At 39.8% G+C, this 14,789-nt stretch overlaps 1 protein-coding gene across 45 annotated transcripts in view; it reads right to left on the bottom strand.

Moving 5' to 3' along the window:
• The window catches only part of Nrxn3 (neurexin 3), a 1,566,538-nt gene that overhangs the window by 908,433 nt on the left and 643,316 nt on the right, over nucleotides 1-14,789 (bottom strand). The gene's annotated exons all lie outside the window — the stretch shown is intronic.

Below are 14,789 nucleotides of genomic sequence, written 5' to 3'. Positions count from 1 at the left end.
CTTATGTGTATGTGCATGTGCGTACACATGGATAGGGGCGACGTGCTTGTGCCCACACATGGGCGGGTGCATATGTGGAAATTACAACTTGCTGAACTCACTGGAGTCCATTCTTTTCCTTCCACCACGTGAGTCCCGGGGATCTCGCCTAGATCTTCTGGTTAGGCAGCAATTGCTCTTACCCACTCAACTAAGACAATGTCATTTTAATACTATGTCAATTTATTATAATAATTGCTAATTATAAAAATGTTAACTAAGCATTGCCTTTTGAAGTAAAGACTCTTCACTGACCTGTGAGAACCTTGAATTTGGATCTCTGCCCAACTCTTAATTCCGTGTCATTACATTGGCATCCTGAGTGTGACCAGGTGAGAGATTTATACCCCAGAGTCTTGCCTCCCTACAACCCACAAGCATACACAAATTACATATATACATATATATATTAGCATAACACTGGGTGGAGGAACCATTTCACTCTATCTAGCCCTATATTAACTTCCATTGATAAAGAACTAAGCAGAGTGTACCACCTAACCAAAGGCTACTGAAGGATTTTCTCCCACTTGACATAGTGGCAAAAGGTCCTATAAAGCATATTTGTCTAATAATATTTTAGGCTCAGAAAGGGAATACAGAATCTAAAGGAATTGTCAAATTGTAAAGTAAAATAAAATCTACAACTATATCAACCCCTTTCCAGGGATTGTTCATATATCCCTTCTCATAAAATGACTGAAAAAAAAAGAGCAATTCATCTTCATCACTTCCCATTTTTCCTAGACCTTGAACAACATGAATAGCTTCAATTCTTATGTGTTTTACCTATGAGAAATCTGAGGCTGTGATTCGATAAGATTTTTCTTCAATGGTGGTGACACCAAGATCTTACGAGCAGCATCACAAGCTGATTGCTCGATCCTGATAGCTTCCCTATTCCATCTCCTACAGAGTGGCCACATTTTCATGCTTTTTTTTTTCAAACACGTAATAATATTTAAATGAGAAGAGCTGTACAGAAACAGCAACTGATTTAAACTTTCCTGACATTCGTTTAATTGTGTGTCTACTTATTTATGTGTGTTTGTGCACATGCGTATCTGCACAACTGGGTAAGTGAGTGAATAGTATCACACACACATGGAGTTCGGAGGACGACTGACTTGAAGGAGTCTGTTGTCATCCTACCGGAAAAAAAATGAACCCCTTTAAAAGAATACATCAAATTTTAATCTGTATTCAAATGTGCCAAAGCAAGTTTTACCTCATGGGCTAATGAGAATCACTATAGATATCATCTCATGCAGTCTTGGAGAGAGTGCGAAATTGATCAGACCTGAGGTGTAATAAGTGCTTTGTCACCAGGAGTTCTCTAAACCTGGGGCAAGTTCCATACTTTCTCCAAAGCTTGTTCTCTCATCTGTAAAATTAGTCTAGAAGGCTTCAAGGCCTGCCTGTTCTCTCTCTCTCTCTCTCTCTCTCTCTCTCTCTCTCTCTCTCTCTCTCTCCCATCTCTCCCCACTCTCCTCTCTTGTCCCTCATTTCTTCTCTTATTATCCCTCTCTCCCTCTCCTTCCCCCTCCTCTCTCCTTCCCCCCCCTCCCTTAATGATGACCTACGATCTTTCTCCTTCGCTACAGGCATGTTAATATAACCTTCCATGCATTGTTTGAGTTAATTAGGGGGAAGCAATTACATTTTGCCTTTCAAACCATACTAACCTTGGTGTTATACCTCCCTTCTCTGCATGGGGTTCATAGAAGGGTGCAGTTCTTGGGCACAGAGCGTTCTTGGGCCTGTTCTTCCTGAAATATTTGCTGTCAACTCTCCTTCCCACCCTCACTATTAAAATGGGTTGAATTCAACTTCAAGCCTCTTGTTCTCTGAAGTCCCTGCCCCCTCCCATATTCAGGCTATGATCTTTGTTCTCATAGAAACTTTAAGGAGCTGACATATTGGCTGTGGGTAATAGTTACTACCCCTCCACTGTTCTCCATTACCCCCCAATCCAACCCCACTTCTCCTCAAGGAGCTGCAGAGAAACAGCTTGAGAGAGCCATTTCAATGATAGGCTACATTACTTAAAGCAATGGCATTTTTTTTTTACACAGAACAGAACAGCTTGAACCAAATTTAAACATGGTTTTGGGCATCAAAACGTACTTCTGTGCTATTACTGTCTCTCTATCTCAGCCTTGTGTGGGTCATCCAGGACTTTTAAGGATCACAGAGTGCTAAAGTTGGAAGTCCTTGAGTGACATCTCTTCATCACCCACCAAATTCATACATTTGCTTTAGAAAGTCTGTTAGACATCATGCATATCACTGGGGTGAAAAAGGAGTTTCGGATATCCTAGACCTCCTTTCTGTGTGTGTGTGTGTGTGTGTGTGTGTGTGTGTGTGTGTGTGTGTCAGAGGTAGACATTAGGTATCATCTATTGTCCTTTTCCTTGTTTTTGTGCATCACTATTCCCTTCAAATTGAAGCACACTTCTTCATCAAGAATAGCTCTCCAGTCAGCCGGAGAGACCTTCCTCACTTCACTTTCTGGGTTTACAGCAATGCCATGTCTACCTTTTCATATAGATTTCAGAGACCCAAACTCAGATCTTCACGCTCGCACAACAAGCAATGACCAAGCCATGATCCCAGATCTTGCATTCTTTAAATCTTATCTCAGTCTAACAGATGGAGGAGTGGTCACAGGGAGGTTGAATAGCTTGCCTGAGAACACACAGGTGTTAGGCCTGGAGTTTGAACCTATGTGCCTCATTCTAAAGTCCAGAGCCTACACTGCTGCTAGTTTCACAATGAATACCTAAATTCTCCCTTGATTCAATTTTATAACCATACACTTCTAATGTTTGTGGAATTGCATTCTCACCTATTTGCCTTCTGAGGACATCATACATTTATCAGTATATATCCATGCTTTCTTGATGCCCACTTCTAAAGCAAAGCTAGTTCCTAGTCCTCTTCCTTTTTGAATGTTCATTTTCAGTTCTAACCCATACTTCAAGGCATGTTTTTATTCCCCTCTTCAAGTGACTTTTCCCCAAAACCTAGTTGAATAAAGATGGTACTCTCTTCTCTGATCTTTGTTCTTGAGAACCAATTGACTTACTTATTCTTGCTATCTAATTATTTTCGAGTTCTGAATCCTAAAAATCAATAACAACTTGAGCTTTTATTAGTCCCTCACTGAGCCACAGCAGAAGTTTAGTAAAAGACTCTCCGTTGCCCTTGATAAAGTTTTGGGTAACATATACATCCATAATCTCATTAGTAGGTTGAAATAAATACACTATTCTAAAACTCACCAAATGGAAGACATTTCCTGCTTACTGAAATGACATAGATCAGTGTATTTATGCATACTAACCACCAGAGGGCTGACATTCCTCTTTCTTCAGGTCTATCCAACATCAGACATGCAGTCTGAAAAATCTGGAAAATACTTTGCTAAATCATCTCTGGTGACACTTCTCTCTCTGTGCCATCCATGCCATAATGCAGGGCTCCCAGCTGTGTTCTAGTTTCTAGGCGACCGAGTAAGCTTCTTGCACACTGCTAGCTTACGTCTCTTCAGTTAACAGATAGAAGTCCAAAGGTAAGAAGACATAAGAGGATGGGAGCAGAAGGATCAGAGGTAGCACCAGGTACTGAAGCCCATGTGTCCTGTCTACATGAGCATAACACCTTCATGTTGTGTGGGATGAACCCAGGGGAACCCTGCAGTTGCCATCCCTTCTTGTGTGACAAGACATCTGTTCTTAGAAAGGCTGCAAGGGGGAGTCTATTAATATCCTTTGTTCACTGAACTGCCCCAAATATCTCTCCAGAACCAGATTTCTTTCCCATGTAAAAAGACAGCCTACCCCAGTTCTTCCTGAAATCTGACAGCTTTACAAGTAGGGTGGTGAGTGACCTTTATTTTCTTGTAAAAGGTGTGTAGAGATGTGCCTATTCATAGAGATCTGACAGAGCTGACACCTGCTTCTCCAAAAGCATAGCTTCCCTCTCTCCCCATTCCACTGACATTTATAGAATATGATTATTTTTGATAGTGGGGAACAAAAGGGGAAATGTAATCAGAATTGTAAAGCATAGGCTTTTATCCAGCATCCCCTACACTGAAAAGTGAATCTTATTTTCAGGATGGATGAGCAGCACCCAGAGGCAGAACATTATTTTTGTTTCCTGGGAAGAGATGGCTTTGCCTTTAGGTTCCTGTCTGTCTCTCTGCACTCTCCTTTCTTAAGGCTTTCCTCTTCTCCCAAACCTGCAGCGGCTGTGTCCAGGCAACCACACAAATCTAATGGTTCCCTGAGAAATAATAAAGTGCTTTTTAAGCAGTACACTAGTCTACTCCCTTAAGTGCTGGGGAAAGGACATCAAATTCTGATCAAGATGCAACTGGAGTCAGGCCTGACATGCTGGAAGTTAATGATTTTATTATGCTTCATGGTTTATAATTCAGTCATAAGGCATGACAGGTTGGGCACATTCTTGCAGGCAGTAAAGAATTAGGAGGACTAAAGGCTGTTAGCTTTACCAGATAGATGGTCATTAACTTGAAACATGTTGTTTAAGCAAGATACACTTGGGAATGGGGCCAAGGCTTTCATCATATACAGTTTTGGTGGCAATGGACCACTTTGCACCTACCTTCTAGGCAAGGAACGAAGCTGCAGGAAATATGTGCTGGAGAAAAAAAGGGATTGACTTACCTGCTTTCCAGTTTTCTTAGCCAACAGTTCAATGACAACATTTGCACTCTGTGGATTCAACTTACAACATTAGAAATGGATACAGTAGTGTTATCAATACCATACCAATTCATGTCCACATCCAGTACTCTTCATAGCATGTTTGAGACCATGTGGTAAGTGGAAATTTGGTTCAGTATTTACTAAGGCAAAAATTAAAAATAAAAAAGGAGTAAGGACCGAGTTACAACAGAAAGTAAGGAAAAGATGGAGGAGGGGAGTGGGAAGGATTTTTTTATAATTGGCTATGTTTACTTCAACTACTTTCACTCACCATAAGAAAATTCATTTTTCCCTCACTGTACCATGTTCAGGGGATACTGAGGTAACCTCAGAGCATCTTAGAAACTCAATGCTTATGTTTAATGATACCCCAGAGATGCCAGGTTAGGAGATAAGTAAGATAAATAAATGCATGGAAGGATTTCATCATATAACCACCTGTTTATGAGCAAAACCCAATCATAAAAACATCTGTAAGCAGAACACACAGAACAATATTTTGTCCCTTTGACATACATGATGGTATTTAAATCCCACAGCAGCAGCAGATTGTAAAGAACTGATTGTAATTGTCATAGTTAACCGTATGCACTTCTCCACTATATTGTATAGTTTTGCAACTGGCAAACTTGATCAGGTGTAAAGAAAACAGAGCTTTTAGAATCCCAGGAGATGGAGGAAACGACCCTTATCCAATACAACTCATTCTAAATTACTGTGAGTAGAGTAATGCTAATTCCCCAGCCTTTTCAGAAATGGAAAACATTCATAGACAGGACACAATCGGCATCTAAATTCATATTAGCTGTGTTGTTTTGCCATTTTGAATGAGCTTTGGAAGGGGGATGTTGTAAAAGAATGGAAATGATGGGCAGATAGGATGCTCATGAGCGCAGAAGCAGATGTTGTCTAAGTCGTTTCTTGAAAGCAGTGGAATGGCTGTGTGTGGGAAAGCGGCATATCTTATAGAAGCAAACTTACCTTAAAACTCTGAAGATCCGTTCATTGGGTAGAAACAAATTTCAGTAGTCTCCCCTCTCTCACACGCACACACACAGGCACACCAACATGATTATAGTGTCTGGGAATATCTAGGCTCCACTGTGAATTGTATATTTTCTAGGAACTCATAGTAATCTAAAGTCAAATAAAATTATGAAAGTAATTTATAATTTTTTTAGGATGATGATCCAAGTACAGTAATAGTTGAATCCAAATACAGAATGGGAGATCATAAATACTGAGCAAACAACCACAGGTGAAAAGCTCCTTAGAATGAGGTAGAAGAAACCTAGACAGCAACATTGGGATGACTGCTCCCGTGCCTAATCTGTCACCTACCATCACACTTACTAGAGCTCAGTGAGATAAAAGAGATGTATATGAAAGGTCAACGTTACTCTCATAAGCAGAAAAGAAGAGTAGAATCCAGGGAGCATAGTTATGTACACAGGAAAAGGAATTAAACAGGAAGATACACAAACGTATAACTCCAGGAATTAAAGTGACTACTGATGAGATGTATAGAGAGGCAGAGAAAAAGGTTGCATTTTGACTTTATGGTATGCGTATGTAAGATTTTTGGCAACATGTCATCGGTTGTTTCCTAATTCAGAAAGAGTTACTTCAAATCACAAGCAAAGCCCATTATATTGGCACTATAGAAACATAAAGCATGGTTATGATAATAACATGCGTTCGTGGGCGAATAGTTCCACTTCCACATTCAAACCATAGTTCAATTAAGAAAGAACCTGGAATATTAATCCTTAAACAACTCAGTCAGGAATCCTGTAAAGGTGGATGATAGATTTTGTCCTATTTTCATCATTTAAAAATTTTTGTTTTGTTGTCTTTTGTTTTTGTTTTATGAGACAGGGTCTCACTATGGAGCCAAAACTGGCATGAAAGTCAACTATGTTTTCCAGGCTAGCACTGAACTTGCCACAATCCTGTATCTTCATGCCAAGTACTAGACTTACAGGTAGTATTAGACTACCATGCCCAGCACTGCAGCATATTTCTTTCCCTTTGGGTCTGTCATATAAACATCACTGGTTTGCTATTCAAACTGTTGCTTATTATTATTTAAAGATTTTGGCACTGCATAGTAATGTGTGATAAAATGTGCTAGTTCTCAGGAGCAGGAGCAGAGCTTTGACAGAAAGAAGTTATTAAATGAGGCATGGCCAACATATAATGGTTATCGGAATATAAAACATTTCATGGCTGCCTATGTATGATAATGGACTAAGTATTAAACCATTTCGTAGTTGCTCAGGAGCATTTTTCATCCAAACCACCAAATGTTAGCAAATTCTTGACTCAGGGCAGGTTAACTGTATACTTTTCTTCCAAGTAAAGTTATTTAAAATCTGTTTTGTCCTCCAAGGCCCCAGAACTGTGGCAACACTTTGTGCTGTGAGTTGGGCTTCTTTGAGCAAGCACCCTTATATTTACCTGTTTGGGTTTTTTTTTTTTTTGTGTGTGTGTGTGTGTGTGTGTCATTTTTATTCTATAAATGGGATATTACTATTTTCATTTTATGTATGAGAAATCTGAATCCCAGAGAGATCTGATAACTCAATCATTAAAAATTAATTTTAGTACAAGGGTCTTAAATTCAGTTCAAGTAGGTTAAATGACAGACCCCAAAAGATGACCTAATCTACTGAATATTACCTCCTCTGGAAGAAGAATGAATTTACAGGATGAAAGTCATTAGCAAGATAAATGTCTTTGAGAGATGGAGCTTATTTTGGATTAGGCTGTTGAATCTTAAGGCAACACATGTATGCTTCTAAGTTCGACACAGAAAGAAGTATTCATTCATTGGAGAGATATCCAGTGACTGGAATGATTCAGCTACAGATCAAGTGATGCTGATGGGCTTCTGTTGTAGAATGTTATCCTCAGTATGTAACGGCCATCTATGACCACGTACAAGAAACTCTCAAGATCAAGCCAATTGACATTCCCTCATAGAATCAGGAGATGGGAGAAACTGCAGACCCTCATCTGAGAGTCCAGTTGCTCCTTTCTTTACTTCCTCCTCAGTTGTATGTGAATCTGCCTAAGATGAACATGGTCTGGTGATCATGGAAGTTGATGAATATAGGGGGTAGAAGGCTAACTGAAGGAGGGACTCAATCTCTATAGCAGCAGAGGAAACATCATCATCTCTGATGAGTTGAGGCTTTTTGATGTTATGGCCACTTTGGAGTTACCTACACTCTGTAAGTAAGCTAATAACTTTATTGGCTTTCCAAGATAGACTTGGGCAGAGTTGGGCATACAGCCATCTGAGGCTTCCTGGGAAAGTCCAGGCAACAAACCCAGGATGTAGAGGGACAAGAATCCCTGTTAAAGACATTTAAGCAAATGATCATCAGCACCTTAACTTAGCCCTTTTGCCTCCCGAAGTGGAGAGGATAACTGCAGTGCACTAACTTACCACCTGGCAGTGGCCTTCTGGGCAGTCACAAGCAAATGATACACTGGGTCATCTGGTGTCCTTTCTTCAAGACCAGTCAAGCCTCATAACTAACGATGTTGGACCATGGTTCTCCAGATGTTCCTCATGTCAATTCTAGCTGGGGGTCAGCCACACAGACTTACCAACTGTCATCCTTTAGCTTGAAGATGAAATAACATCCTTTCTACTTGGTTCAAACTATTTGAATTTATGATTAGGAACAGCAACATGTTTTATAGGAATGATTCCTTCCTCCTCTGAGGTGAATGAGATGAACCAAGAAGAGGTTAAAAAAATATAAATGTTCCTTTGCTTACTGTTCTTATCAAGTCCATCACTATGTCACATGAACTGGACCTACAGACGACCCTTTCACGTGCTCACAAATAAATCTGTAGTGTGAGAGTTGATTTGGTCTAGAAGATTGTAAAATTCTTTCTGGCTCCAAGAGTCTCTATAATTATCTTTCTGTTTCACAATAAATATGTGTTAAACGAATAAAGGAATAAATCAGTGAATTAAATGTTACTCTGCCTGGAGCCAAAATAATCAAGCCTCATTGTATCTCAGTAACAAATACTGAAGCCAAAAAGAATTAATGTCATACCAAAATATCATTTTGTAGGACAATAACTGGAATCGATTATAAATGATCAGATTAAAGGGAATAAATAACTAAATCTATGGTGATTTGGCAAGTGAGCTTCCTGGGATAAACTCTAGAGAAGAAATAAGAAATTTTAAGTATAATTCAGAGTGAGAAAAAAAAATATGACAAGTGACATTTGAAAGAAAATTTGATTTTACAGCCCAAAGTAGACTTGTTATTGTTGTGCTTTCTTTTCTCAAAAAGAGTTTTAATGGGATTCTAAGTAATTCTCAGCATGTAGTTAGTGAAGCCTCTATCCAACCCTGAAAAGTAGGTCTATCATGAAATGTACACTACAGATGAGGATAAAAGGCCACAAGACTCATGAAAGTGGCCAGAGCTGGAATCTCAGCTACAAAGAGGTATGGAAAGAAGGCAGACAAATTCCCACTCTGCCTCAGCCACAGCAAGAATTCAAGGCCAGCCAGAGTGACTTACAAAAATTCTAAAGAACCAGAGTAGAGTTTAATTGTAGAGTGTTAGAGCATTTGCTCGGTGCACAGAAGGACCTAGGTTTGGTCCACAGGACTACAAAGATAAACACAGCAAGCCAAGTCAGCCAACTGCAACATCACCTCAATAAAATTGCACAGGGTGTAAAGCAGTTAACTCTAGAGATGAAAATAGCTCTTCTATATGAAAACACCGATGAGAGGTTATGGGCATAGAGCAAAGGAGGAAGAGCAGAAGCCTGAATCTGATCCCATCTCTCAATTAATATATCATTCCAGTTTTATTATTTGTCCCCATGTCTGGACAAATAACATACATTGAACAAAATATTGATCTGGCCAGATGTTCTAAAGCAGAGAGGAAAGAGTTATTTCAGACATGAAAGAAAAAAATACAGCTTTAAAAAGATTTATTGAAATAAAATAATAATTGAATTTGCTAAAGTCTGTCCATTTTTTTTTAAATTTCTTCGCCTATAAGCCTTTCCTACCAACACATGAGTGTATACAACATGAAATGGCATAAACCTGGTTGGCCTTGATGGCATCCAAGAGACCCAGAGACTTTGAGATCAACTCGTAGGGGCTGAAAGGGGCCATACAAACAAAAGATTAAGCAGAAGAAAAAGAGGGAGAATAGTTTATAAAATAACACGGTTGACTCTAAATACGAATGGATCCAGAGGTGGTTTCCAGTAAAGGAGAGATGCAACTCAGTGATGGTAAGTGTCTATGTCAGGACTCACACCTGCCTGCTCTTGCGAGCTCTATGCTAAGCAAAGTGAAGGCTGTCTGCTGCATGGCACGAGCCTGAGTGGAAAGCTCAGACTTTTGCCTTCAGGGTGAGTGGGTTTGACTAACAGCACTGCTAATCAGCAGCTGTGTGGCCCCTGACAGGTGACTTAAAGACTCTAGTTTCCATTCCATCCTTTTCAGAGCTTTCTAAAGAACTAAATGTATTACTTTGTGTGTCACTTAATATGACAATTTATACAGTTAGAGTTCTGATTTTTATAAATGTTCCCTACAAGTAGAAGGTTTGAGAGGTGGAGCCTCATGATAAAGAATGCCTGGAGTCCCTGAATATTGCCATCAAAGGGGGCTACACTAGTTCTGTCTCTTAGTGTATGTCTGTGTTCTGGATAATAATGTAGTGGTTGACTCTGACACTCATTCCCACAGTGATGGCCTGTTCTTTCCAGAGAACAATTGGACCACACAATCTTCCAAAGGCAAGGAAATCTCAATAAACATGAGAGAGACAAAATAACTCTTCTTGCTCTGTAACTTAATGGTCACGGATATGTCATTAGAGAAGTATGAAACTGACAAACACTGCATTTGTCTCATTTTTGTATTTCCATTCAATTAGTATGTTAACCGATGGCAATATCCAGAATTAGTGATTTGTTGTTTTTGTTGTTGCTGCTTTACTTCCCCACAGACATCGAAGTCCTCTTAAGGACTTAAGACACACATTAGAATTGAACATTCCTGATCTTGGAGTTAAGCATGATCATTTGCGTATTGATCTAACCTATCGGTGTCAGTTCTTGCTATGTTTATGCCTCTTCTAACCATTCATTAATCAAGAGTGTCTTACAGCTTGGCATTCCCATAGGACAAGGATTGTGACTTCATAATCCCCTTCACAAAACAGCAGCAGAAAAAAAGGCCAGTAGGGTTTGGCAATTAATAAATGCCTCCTTGACAATGACAACAGTGATGGTCATTAGGCCATCTTCATATTAGTGTCTACTCTTCCTTGTTTCCCTATAGCCAATTAGATCTCTCAGAAGAAAGACTGGTATTTTGAAAACAAATGTCACAAAAGATGGCATGTAAGCTAGGGTTTTATTCCCTGTTTTAAGCTTCCTATGAGAAAAGAAAAGCAATTCTGTAAAGCTGGCATTCCTGGGCACTGCACTAAAGTTCCCACACAAAGGAAAAAACAAACAAACAAAAAAGCTCAAACATGCTTATGTTCTACAACAGAAGAATACAAACAATGAGTCTTCATTCAAGGTTTCCTATGAAGCAGTTATATATATATATATATATATTTGCATGTCTCAGAAAGAAGTAGTTGCAGTGTCTCTGCACAGATGTGATGGTTGTCTTTGTTTTTACTGAACCATTCAATATTCCAAGATAGGACTTACAGCCCCAGTCAGGTGAATTGGCATCTAGAGTGACAAGACTGTTCAGTTTGACATGGATAAGATTCAAAGAGAGAGAAAAATGGGCAGGGAGGATGGTGAGCATGCTTGTGAGAAAAGCAATGTGCCATCTTTTTTATATCTTCACTTCACCTCATTCAAACAGATATGTGCTGAGTTAGGCTCTGGTTGTACAGTTTGTCTTCAGATTGGCCTCTGTTGCCTATCAGTTGTCTCTTACTCCACGTGGCTCATTGAGAAGGCTCAGGTGAATTACATGGATGGATAGGAAGAAGACTGAAGAGCTGGGGTAGATCAAGATGAAAGGCCACACATGAAGATGCCTTAAAACTAAAAAGAAAACAACTTTCTATGATTTTTATAGTTCTTTTCTAGACTCCTCTAGACTCTTTCCTTACTTCTCTCAGTCAAGTTGACTTTCATTTCTTTGAAGCCTTTTTATTTCTCCATCTATGTAACTCTCACCTGTTATACTCAGTGAAGCACTTTATCATGTGCTCAGCAAAGCTTTCCTTGATTCTTTGTGGCCATTTAGAATAGAACACTTCTAGTCACATACCTTATACTGCTCCATCGTGTCTTTTCCCAGCACCGATAAAGGGAAATATCTAATTTTGTACTAGTTTTTTTTTTTTTTTTTTTTTTTTTGGTTTAGTGTCTGTCTCCAGCATGAACTAGCAGTCTACATGGAAGTGATGCCACCTACTCACCAATGAATTCAACACCAACTCTCAATTGTCCTTACTCAACCTGACACATCGGTGCTCAATGGATAACTATAGGATGAACAAAGCTAGAGAAGGGTACATGGCCCAGCAGGGCTCGTTTCATTTGTGAAAAGCTACTTCCTTCTTGCCTCCACAATCTGCTCCTAGGAGGCCTTTCCCACACAGGGGTCCACTCACCTGCCTCTGGCATGGAAGAAGCCCAGACAAACAGCACATTAGAGAGTACACACACTTAACTGGTGCTGCCTGAAAACATGAGTGGGGCTGGGGAGAGAAGCTTAGGTTGAACCCTTAGAGAAAAGTACAGTTTCTCTTATTCTTCTCTGGCTATAACTTCAAGAATGTCATCAGAATCTAAGGCTGACAGAGACGAACCATTAAAGTCTTCTAGAAGTTTCTATATTTGTAATACTTCAGTATTATAAAACTTTCTATCTCATACAGACACCTTCATATATTTGTCCTGATGAGCCAGATTGGAGAACTGGGTTAAAGGAATGTTGAGCAAACAAACAACCCACACCTCTTTTATTCTGACTACCAGGGCAAAAGTCTGAGAACAGTGATAGTTCTTTCTTGAAAGAAAATACCAACACTTTGGTCATTCCACCCCCACCCCACCCCCATTTTCAGAAACAACAAGAGCTAAGGTTTCCAGGCCCTAATTACAAGAAGCAATGGTTTTGGGCCAGGCCGAGGGAAGAGAAAATGAAGACTTCCTTGCAACTTGTCATGTCCCTTACTCCAAAGATCTGGATCTTACTGAATTGAAGTGAAAGTGCATAGGATGAGCTAGACAGAAACATACAACAGAAGGCCTGGAACTTAGTTTGGTAAAACTGTGTTTTGCATGCATAAGGTCCTATGTTTAATACCCAGAATGAAAGAAAGGTGAAATATAAAGGTAAAATGCAAAATAGGAATGAATCTAGGAAAGAAGAGAGGTAGGGAGGAAAGTAGGAGAGGACACAGAAGAATCAAGCATTTATATCCCTGCAGAGAAAATCAGAGTTCTTCCTACTGATTGTCAACTTCATAGGATCTAGACTCACATTGTAAGATGTTTGTAACAGCTCTATTCATAACAGCCAGAAGTTTGGAAACAACATAGATGTTCCTCAACAGAAGAATGGATACAGAAATTGTGGTACATTTACACAATGGAATACTACTCAGCTATTAAATACAAGGAAATCATGAAATTTGCAGGCCAATCGTGGGAACTAGAAAAGATCATCTTGAATGAGGTAACCCAGAAGCTAAAAGACACACATAGTATATGCTCGCTCATAAGTGGATATTAGCCATATAATATAGGATAAACATACTAAAACCTATACTCCTAAAGAAGCTAAACAACAAGGAAGACCCTAGGGAAGGTGCTCAATCCCCATTCAGAAGGACAAATGAGATGGACATCAGAAGAGGGAGAAGACAGGGAACAGGACAGGAGGCTACCACAGAGGGTCTGTGAAAGATTCTACTGATTGAGGTATCAAAGCAGAGGTTAAGACTCAGAGCCAATCTTTGGGCAGAGGGTATGAAATTTTATGAAAGAATGGGGAGATAGAAAGACCTGAAGGGGACAGAAGCTCCAAAAAGAGACCAACAGAGCAAAAAACAAAAACAAATAAACAAACAAAAAACTGAGCCCTGGGAGCCCTGCAGAGACTGATACCCCAACCAAGGACAATGCATAGAAAGGACCTAAAACCCAGGCTTAGAAGTAGCCCATTGTCTCAGTCTCCAATTGGGATCCCTAGTAAGGGGAGCAGGGCTTTTTCTGGCATGAACTTAGTTACAGGCTCTCTGATCACCTCCTCTTAGGGGGCAGGGGTATAGCCTTTCCATTCTACAGAGGAAGACAATGCAACCAGACCTAATGAGACCTGATAGGCTAGGATCAGATAGAAGGGGAGGAGAATCTCCCCTATCAGTGAACTAGAGGAGAGGCATAGGGAGAGAAGAGGGAGGGAGGGTGGGATTGGGAGGACCACAGCCAGGATAGAAAATAAATAAATTGTAATAAATGATAATTATAAAAAGTTTACAAAGGTATGTATGCCTGTGAGGGATCGTCAAGATTTGATTAATCAAGATGGAATGATCCACTTTAACTGAGGGTTGTGCTATTCTTTGGGCTGGTAACCTAGCCTGAATGAAAAGAAGAAAGCAAGCTAATGGGGGTGGGAGAGATGGCTCATACATTCAGAGCGCTGACTGCTCTTCCAGAGGAGCTAAGTCCAATTCCCAGCACTCACGTGGCAGCCCATAATTGTCTATAAGCCCAAGATCTGACACCCTCATACAGATATACAGGCATGCAAAACACCAAGGCACATAAAAAATTTTTAAATTTATAAATTAAATATTAAATAAGTCAAGCGAAGCACTAGCATTCACCCCACCCTGCTTTTTGACTGCAAATACAGAGTGACTAGATGCTCAATGCTCCTGTCTCCATTCCCACCCCGTTATCATGAACTGTAACTCAGAACTATGAACCCAAATGCACCCTTCTTTAAATGGC

Source organism: Meriones unguiculatus, chromosome 7 (genome assembly GCF_030254825.1).
Source record: "Meriones unguiculatus strain TT.TT164.6M chromosome 7, Bangor_MerUng_6.1, whole genome shotgun sequence".
NCBI classification, from domain to species: domain Eukaryota; kingdom Metazoa; phylum Chordata; class Mammalia; order Rodentia; family Muridae; genus Meriones; species Meriones unguiculatus.
Note: the sequence above shows the minus strand (reverse complement) of the source record. Positions and strands in the feature narration are given on the sequence as shown.